Raw genomic sequence first — 8,562 nt, forward strand, 5'->3', positions numbered from 1 at the left:
TCACGCAAAAATCACACTTATAAAAAACAGGCGGCTATTAGAACCAACGGTTCCTATGGGAACGTTCTGATGAAGGAACAGGAAGCCATTGGTTGTGATAGACGCGTGTTTTTTATGTGCACGATGTTTGTGTGCCAGGCTGCCTGTGTGAATAAGCCCTAACAAAGGATTTAGGACCCCTCTGTCAGCGCACTGCCCCCCTAACACGAACGCAGGCAGATGCTTCAGGCCCTCTACATACGGGCATATTTGCGCAGGCGAACGTTGCACGCACAATACGCGGAGAATAGAACCTGCGGATTTCAAGGGTTCGTTCACATGGGCGTATTTTACTGAGCATTTTGGTTGCGCAAAAAAACCTGCAGCATGCCTTATTGTCCTGCGCATTCGCACACCCAAAGCCCCATAGAAGTTAATAGGGATGCATAAATGCGCACGCAATACGCTAGGAGATGCGTGAAAGAACACATCTGGAACTCATTAGACTAATCAGCCATTTCAATCGGTGCATCTTTGTTTGCTGCGCGCAAAAGAACACGAATATGCCGATACGCGCATAAAAGGCAGAGTGCATTCCGCAAATACGCATGTGCTGCTGTGAAGGCGGCCTTACTATGGCAGCCAGGGGGTCTAATAATAAGGTCTGCCTAATGGTTTGCCAGGACAATGCTTTGATAAGGGGCGGATTTATTATCATGCTTGTACCATTAGGGCTCTTTCCCACGAGCTGATATACGGCGACAGCGTTTTTACGTTTTCATGCCCGCTCCGTATAAGCGCCTGAATGGGCTTTTTTTCGCGATCACGGACAGCGTTTTCTCATCCATTCACACGACCACGAAATACACCGCACCCCAAATAACCCTCGCTTTGCCAAAATCCTCGGGATGCCTTCCAGTGCCTATATAGAGCCACCTGTAAGCTGTTCGCAGCACTGGACGCTGCATGAGTGCCTCCCCCTCCCTTCTCTTTCCCTGCTCCCATAGGAGTCTATAGGACCCGCCGGTGTATATTGGCTAAAACATAGTTCTGGAACTATGTTTTGTCTAAGTGTATATGCGCCGGCCGCGTATATGTTCTTTTTTTCGCGCTGCCGGCGTATTTACATGCCTTATATATTCGCCTGTGTGAACGGCGAATCAATGCTTCACATGGGTCCCGTATATGCGCTTGTGGGAATAAAGCCTTAGGCTGAGTATCCACCGGCGAAACGGAATATCGCGAGCAATATTCCGTCACGGTGGAGCGCTAATGTCACCGCGATTTTCTGCGCACTTTTCCGTGATGAACCTATCTTAACAATAGGTTCATTGCAGAGAATCGCGGCATGCCGGGATTTTTAGACACAAGCAGAAAGCCGCAAGCAAATTTTCCGCTCCTGTACATTGGGCTGCGCACTCCATAGTTATCCTATGTAAAGCGTGTCATGCGTGTTCAACACGTGACTTATCACCGCGGATCACGCTATGGCAAATCACCAGTGGACAGCCAGCCCTGTGGCATCAAAAAAGGTCACAATTTTGGTACAAGTGGCTACACAGTCATATATATAAAAAGTTCCATTTCTAGGAATGCAACAATGAAAAAAAGAGGAAAAACAGAACGCTTGGTCCTCAGCCTGCTCTATTAGGGGTTAATTGGGTTTTTAACCATCCCATGAAGGGGTATGTGCATCATCCTTACATCACGATCATTGTGCGTAAGACGCCTTCTAGTTCCAGGATGGAATGACGACAAGCCTTTTTGGCTTTCTTCCCTCCAGAGCAGCGCTCCCGGCCGCCTGCAGGGGGATTTAAGTTCTGCCAGTACCAATACGGTGGAGATCACGCCTGAATACCGTCCGCGCCCGAGAGAGAGCTGATATAATAATATTATATGATGAGGTGCTGCTGCAGCGCGGCGGAAGCTCTTGTAGACGCATTCATTATGTAATGTATTCGGAAGAATTAGCGAGAGAATCCCTGGGCAGATTTAACCATTGTGCTGCTGGGTGCCGCTGCCCGCTCACGGTCACCCTCCGTACAGATCGCTATAATGGCACAGTTAGTAAAGAGCTAAAAAATGCAAATCTGGATGATTTTGAGTAAGTTAATGAGGAGCGCAGCCGGGAAAGGGAACGGCCCGTCTAAGATCTACCGCGTGCTGCTTCGTAAACCAGATTTATTTGCGCCATTTTTTGCTGCCTGCTCGTATAAAGGAACATCGCAGTGATGGTTCTGGTCCTGCTGGCTTTGTTTCCTCTGCCTTTTATAGAAACTATTCTATGTTTATGAGCAACATAAAACGAGACCAAAAAAAAGAGTCCATGTTTCTTTAACCCCTTAATGAAGCGGAGATTCTTTTATTTCCATTTTCTGTTCTTCCCACTTTCAAACAATCAGGACTCTTTTATCTCTCCATCGACGAAGATGTCTCAGGGTTGTATTTTTCTTGGAGACGGGGAGACCAAAAAAAGTGCAATTCTGATGGCGTATTTGTTTTTTCCGCCGACGTTCACCATACAGAGTAAATAATGCATTTATTTTGATAGATCAGACTTTTACGGACGCAGCGATATCAGATCTGTTTTTTTGGGTGTTTTTGTTTTCATTTTTTCTAATAAAGCATTTTTACTAGGGATGAGCGAGTATACTCGCTAAGGCACTACTCGCTCGAGTAATGTGCCTTAGCCGAGTATCTCCCTGCTCGTCCCTAAAGATTCGGGGGCCGCCGCAGCTGACAGGTGAGTTGCGGCGGGGAGCAGGGGAGAGCGGGCGGGAGAGAGGGAGATCTCCCCTCTGTTCCTCCCCGCTCTCCCCCGCAGCTCCCCGCCCTGCGCCGGCACCCGAATCTTTAAGGACGAGCGGGGAGATACTCGTCTAAGGCACATTACTCGAGCGAGTAGTGCTTTAGCGAGTATACTCGCTCATCCCTAATTTTTACCCATTTTCACATTGTTTTAGCCCCCCTAGGAGACTTGAGCTTGACACTATTTGATTGTTTATAAAACATAAAGGTTAAGGCAGTAACGTTGGGGACAGAGGCCCCATATAGTGGAAGCCGCACATGACACGGGGGGACAGACAACCTAAGTAGTGAGGGGAGGTAAGGTAAGGGTTAACGAAAGTTAGGGTGTTTTGTGGAATTTTCTGGAATCGGGGAGGGGGGGATATAGTGATTGGTAGAAAGGGTAGGAGGCGGGGGGATATATAAGCAGGGGGTTAGAGGCAGCGCCATCTTTTCAGAGGAATTTGCGAGTCCCACCCTCCCGCCCGTATGGTTTGGTGAGAGGTGTGGGGGTATCTTGTTTTGTCATGGCAGCTTGGCGGGTGGGGGGTCCTTGGAAACTGTATGGGGGGGAGTTGGGTGGGCATGGGCTCACCTGTTTAGACTCCCTCCTTAGGTATTAATATGGTGTCTGGTGCGATTACTTGGCTGTGGAGGGGGCAGTAGACTCCCTCCGGCTTAAGTGACAGTAGTGGTAGCCACCCAATGGGCGGCCTGTTGCCCTTGAGCCTGTCTGCCGGCTGTGGGGCTAAGTTCTTGTTTTATAGTTTATTGTTGCACCAGATTTTGTGACTCCAAGGACTCCCCCTCGTGCGTTGGTATAATCTTGTTTTTTGTTATATATTTGTTTGTTAATAAACTGGCTACTGTGGCCAATTTAGCCAAAATAAAGTCTATGTGTGATTTTTGGGGAAGAAGGGGTGCAGATGGCTACAGCAGAGGGCGTTCTGCCCTCCCCGGGTCATGTAATACAATAATATTGCATTATACCACTTTGTAACAGACAGTCTATCAAGACATGCCATGGGCATGACTTAATAAGCAATCAGTCATGGCCCCAGACTGCTTGGGCGGCCTAATGGCTCTTCACAATCTCATTGCAGAGCGGCTCTTAAGGATCCCTGAACACCATTTAAACATTGCTGTCAGAATTGACTGCGGCATTAAAAGGGTTAAGAGCCACTGATCGTGTCTATTGCAGTTGGGTATCAGCTGTCAAAGATAGCCAGCACCTACCGTGTATAGATTCCGATCCCACTTCATACATACGTCGCACACCCAGGACATAAATGTACGTCCTCGGCATGAAGGGGTTAAAGGGACAGTCCATACTTTCTCCCTGATTAAGCATTGATCACATTGTTGGGCGTCTTAACTAATCACATGCTTGGCGATGCAAGGTTTAGGAAATGTATAACTTCAATGTAAGAGGCCAACGCTCATCAAAAAAGCCACTGGAGAATCCCTTTTAAGCCACACCTCCAATGCATGTTAATTATTATATTAGCCCCACCCTCACATTTGAAATGCAGTCCTGATTGGTCTGGCCAGTCAGAAGGGCTTTACTGCATTGCCGCCCAGGAATCTGGCCCCCATGGGCATTTAGTGCTGAACTATTACTATCCCAAGGGACAAATCTAAATATTTTCTACGGGGGGGGGGGGGGACGGTATTTTTGCCCCGCCTCATTTTACCGTCTCTCCTAAAATCAGCCATGAATTTGACATTACAGGAACTAGTCAGCCAAGAAGAGGGCAGCACTCTGCAGTTTGCATCTGGGTTTATTCCCCTATCCCCCCGATTGGCTGTTATAATGTAAAGTGTTCCAAAACATCACCTTTCATTGGCTCCATGATGGGAGCTCATTATAATATCTCCAATCAAGGGCGGGTCCTCTCGGGTTATAAACCGTTTCCTGCATTGCTCCCTTTTCAGCTGCTTAGCCAGCAAATTATGTGTTAATTTCATTCATGCTGGGAGAATTCCCTTCATTGTTCTCAGCTCATTCTCAAAGCTTCTGTGAAGTGCGGAATACGAGGAGGCTTATCCTAATGAATGAGCGAGATATCTGCCGCTAATCTACACAACATAGCGGTACATTCTAATGACTATACGGCCTATAGAGACTTACATCTGATGCCAAGCCTAATGCTGCCTCTAAATAGAAGCGTGCAGAAAGAAGCATCTAATACTCTATCCACTCACACACTTGTCCTTGTCTGTACAGGCAGTGTTATAGTAGTTATATTCCTGTACATAGGGGGCAGTGTTATAGTAGTTATATTCCTGTACATAGGGGGCAGTATTATAGTAGTTATATTCTTGTACATAGGGGGCAGTATTATAGTAGTTATATTCTTGTACACAGGGGCAGTATTACAGTAGTTATATTCTTGTACACAGGAGGCAGTATTATAGTAGTTATATTCCTGTACATAGGGGGCAGTATTATAGTAGTTATATTCTTGTACATAGGGGGCAGTATTATAGTAGTTATATCCTTGTACATAGGGGGCAGTATTATAGTAGTTATATTCTTGTACATAGGGGGCAGTATTATAGTAGTTATATTCTTGTACATAGGGGTAGTATTATAGTAGTTATATTCTTGTACATAGGAGCAGTATTATAGTAGTTATATTCTTGTACATAGGGGGCAGTATTATAGTAGTTATATTCTTGTACATAGTGAGCAGTATTATAGTAGTTATATTCTTGTACATAGGGGGCAGTATAATAGTAGTTATATTCTTGTACATAGGAGGCAGTATTATAGTAGTTATATTCTTGTACATAGGGAGCAGTATTATAGTAGTTATATTCTTGTACATAGGGAGCAGTATTATAGTAGTTATATTCTTGTACATAGAGGGCAGTATTATAGTAGTTATATTCTTGTACATAGAGGGCAGTATTATAGTAGTTCTATTCTTGTACATAGGGGGCAGTATTATAGTAGTTATATTCTTGTACATAGGAGGCAGAATTAAAATAATTATATTCTTGTACATAGGGGGGCACTATTATAGTAGTTATATTCTTGTACATAGGGGCAGTATTATAGTAGTTATATTCTTGTACATGGAGGCAGTATAATAGTAGTTATATTCTTATACATAGGAGCAGTATTATACTAGTTATATTCTTATACATAGGAGGCAGTATTATAGTAGTTATATTCCTGTACATAGGAGGCAGTATTATAGTAGTTATATTCTTGTACGTAGGAGCAGTATTATAGTAGTTATATTCTTGTACATAGGGGGCAGTATTATAGTAGTTATATTCTTATACATAGGAGCAGTATTATAGTAGTTATATTCTTGTATATAGGGGCAATATTATAGTAGTTATATTCTTGTACACAGAATGCAGTATTATACTAGTTATATTCTTGTTCATAGGGGCAGTATTATAGTAGTTATATTCTTCTACGTAGGGGGCAGTATTATATGAGTTACATTCTTGTACGTAGGGGGCAGTATTATAGTAGTTATATTCTTCTACGTAGGGGGCAGTATTATATGAGTTATATTCTTGTACGTAGGGGGCAGTATTATAGTAGTTATATTCTTGTACATACGAGCAGTATTCTAGTAGTTATATTCTTGTACATAGGGGGCAGTATTATAGTAGTTATATTCTTGTACATACAAGCAGTATTATAGTATATATATTCTTGTACATAGGGGGCAGTATTACAGTAGTTATATTCTTGTACATAGGGAGCAGCATTATAGTAGTTATATTCTTGTACATAGGAGGCAGTATTATAGTAGTTATATTCTTCTACGTAGGGGGCAGTATTATATGAGTTACATTCTTGTACGTAGGGGGCAGTATTATAGTAGTTATATTCTTCTACGTAGGGGGCAGTATTATATGAGTTATATTCTTGTACGTAGGGGGCAGTATTATAGTAGTTATATTCTTGTACATACGAGCAGTATTATAGTAGTTATATTCTTGTACATAGGGGGCAGTATTATAGTAGTTATATTCTTGTACATACAAGCAGTATTATAGTATATATATTCTTGTACATAGGGGGCAGTATTACAGTAGTTATATTCTTGTACATAGGGAGCAGCATTATAGTAGTTATATTCTTGTACATAGGAGGCAGTATTATATTAGTTATATTATTGTACGTAGGAGCAGTATTATAGTAGTTATATTCTTGTACATAGGGGGCACTATTATAGTAGTTATATTCTTGTACATAGGATGCAGTATTATAGTAGTTATATTCTTATACATGGGGGGCAGTATTATAGTAGTTATATTCTTGTACATAGGAGGCAGTATTATAGTAGTTATATTCTTGCACATAGGGGGCACTATTATAGTAGTTATATTCTTGTACATAGGGGCAGTATTATAGTAGTTATATTCTTGTACACAGGATGCAGTATTATAGTAGTTATATTCTGGTACGTGGGGGGCAGTATTATAGTAGTTATATTCTTGTACATAGGAGGCAGTATTATAGCAGTTATATTCTTGCACATAGGGGGCACTATTATAGTAGTTATATTCTTGTACATAGGGGCAGTATTATAGTAGTTATATTCTTGTACATAGGGGGCAGTATTATAGTCGTTATATTCTTGTACATAGGGGGCAGTATTATAGTCGTTATATTCTTGTACATAGGGGGCAGTATTATAGTAGTTATATTCTTGTACACACAAGCAGTATTATAGTATATATATTCTTGTACATAGGGGGCAGTATTACAGTAGTTATATTCTTGTACATAGGGAGCAGCATTATAGTAGTTATATTCTTGTACATAGGAGGCAGTATTATATTAGTTATATTATTGTACGTAGGAGCAGTATTATAGTAGTTATATTCTTGTACATAGGGGGCAGTATTATAGTAGTTATATTCTTGTACACACAAGCAGTATTATAGTATATATATTCTTGTACATAGGGGGCAGTATTACAGTAGTTATATTCTTGTACATAGGGAACAGCATTATAGTAGTTATATTCTTGTACATAGGAGGCAGTATTATATTAGTTATATTATTGTACGTTGGAGCAGTATTATAGTAGTTATATTCTTGTACATATGAGGCAGTATTATAGTAGTTATATTCTTGTACATAGGGGCAGTATTATAGTAGTTATATTCTTGTACACAGAATGCAGTATTATAGTAGTTATATTCTTGTACATGGGGGGCAGTATTATAGTAGTTATATTCTTGTACATAGGAGGCAGTATTATAGTAGTTATATTCTTGCACATAGAGGGCACTATTATAGTAGTTATATTCTTGTACATAGGGACAGTATTATAGTAGTTATATTCTTGTACATAGCAGTATTATAGTAGTTATATTCTTGTACATAGGAGACAGTATTATAGTAGTTATATTCTTGTACATAGGGGTCAGTATTATAGTAGTTATATTCTTGTACATAGGGGGCAGTATTATAGTAGTTATATTCTTGTACATAGGAGGCAGTATTATAGTAGTTATATTCCTGTACATAGGAGGCAGTATTATAGTAGTTATATTCCTGTACATAGGGAGCAGTATTATAATAGTTATATTCTTGTACATAGGGGCAGTATTATAGTAGTTATATTCTTGTACATGGAGGCAGTATAATAGTAGTTATATTCTTATACATAGGAGCAGTATTATAGTAGTTATATTCTTGTATATAGGGAGCAGTATTATACTAGTTATATTCTTATACATAGGAGGCAGTATTATAGTAGTTATATTCTTATACATAGGAGCAGTATTATAGTAGTTATATTCTTGTATATAGGG

The sequence above is a fragment of the Eleutherodactylus coqui genome, chromosome 13 (genome assembly GCF_035609145.1).
Source record: "Eleutherodactylus coqui strain aEleCoq1 chromosome 13, aEleCoq1.hap1, whole genome shotgun sequence".
Classification (NCBI taxonomy): domain Eukaryota; kingdom Metazoa; phylum Chordata; class Amphibia; order Anura; family Eleutherodactylidae; genus Eleutherodactylus; species Eleutherodactylus coqui.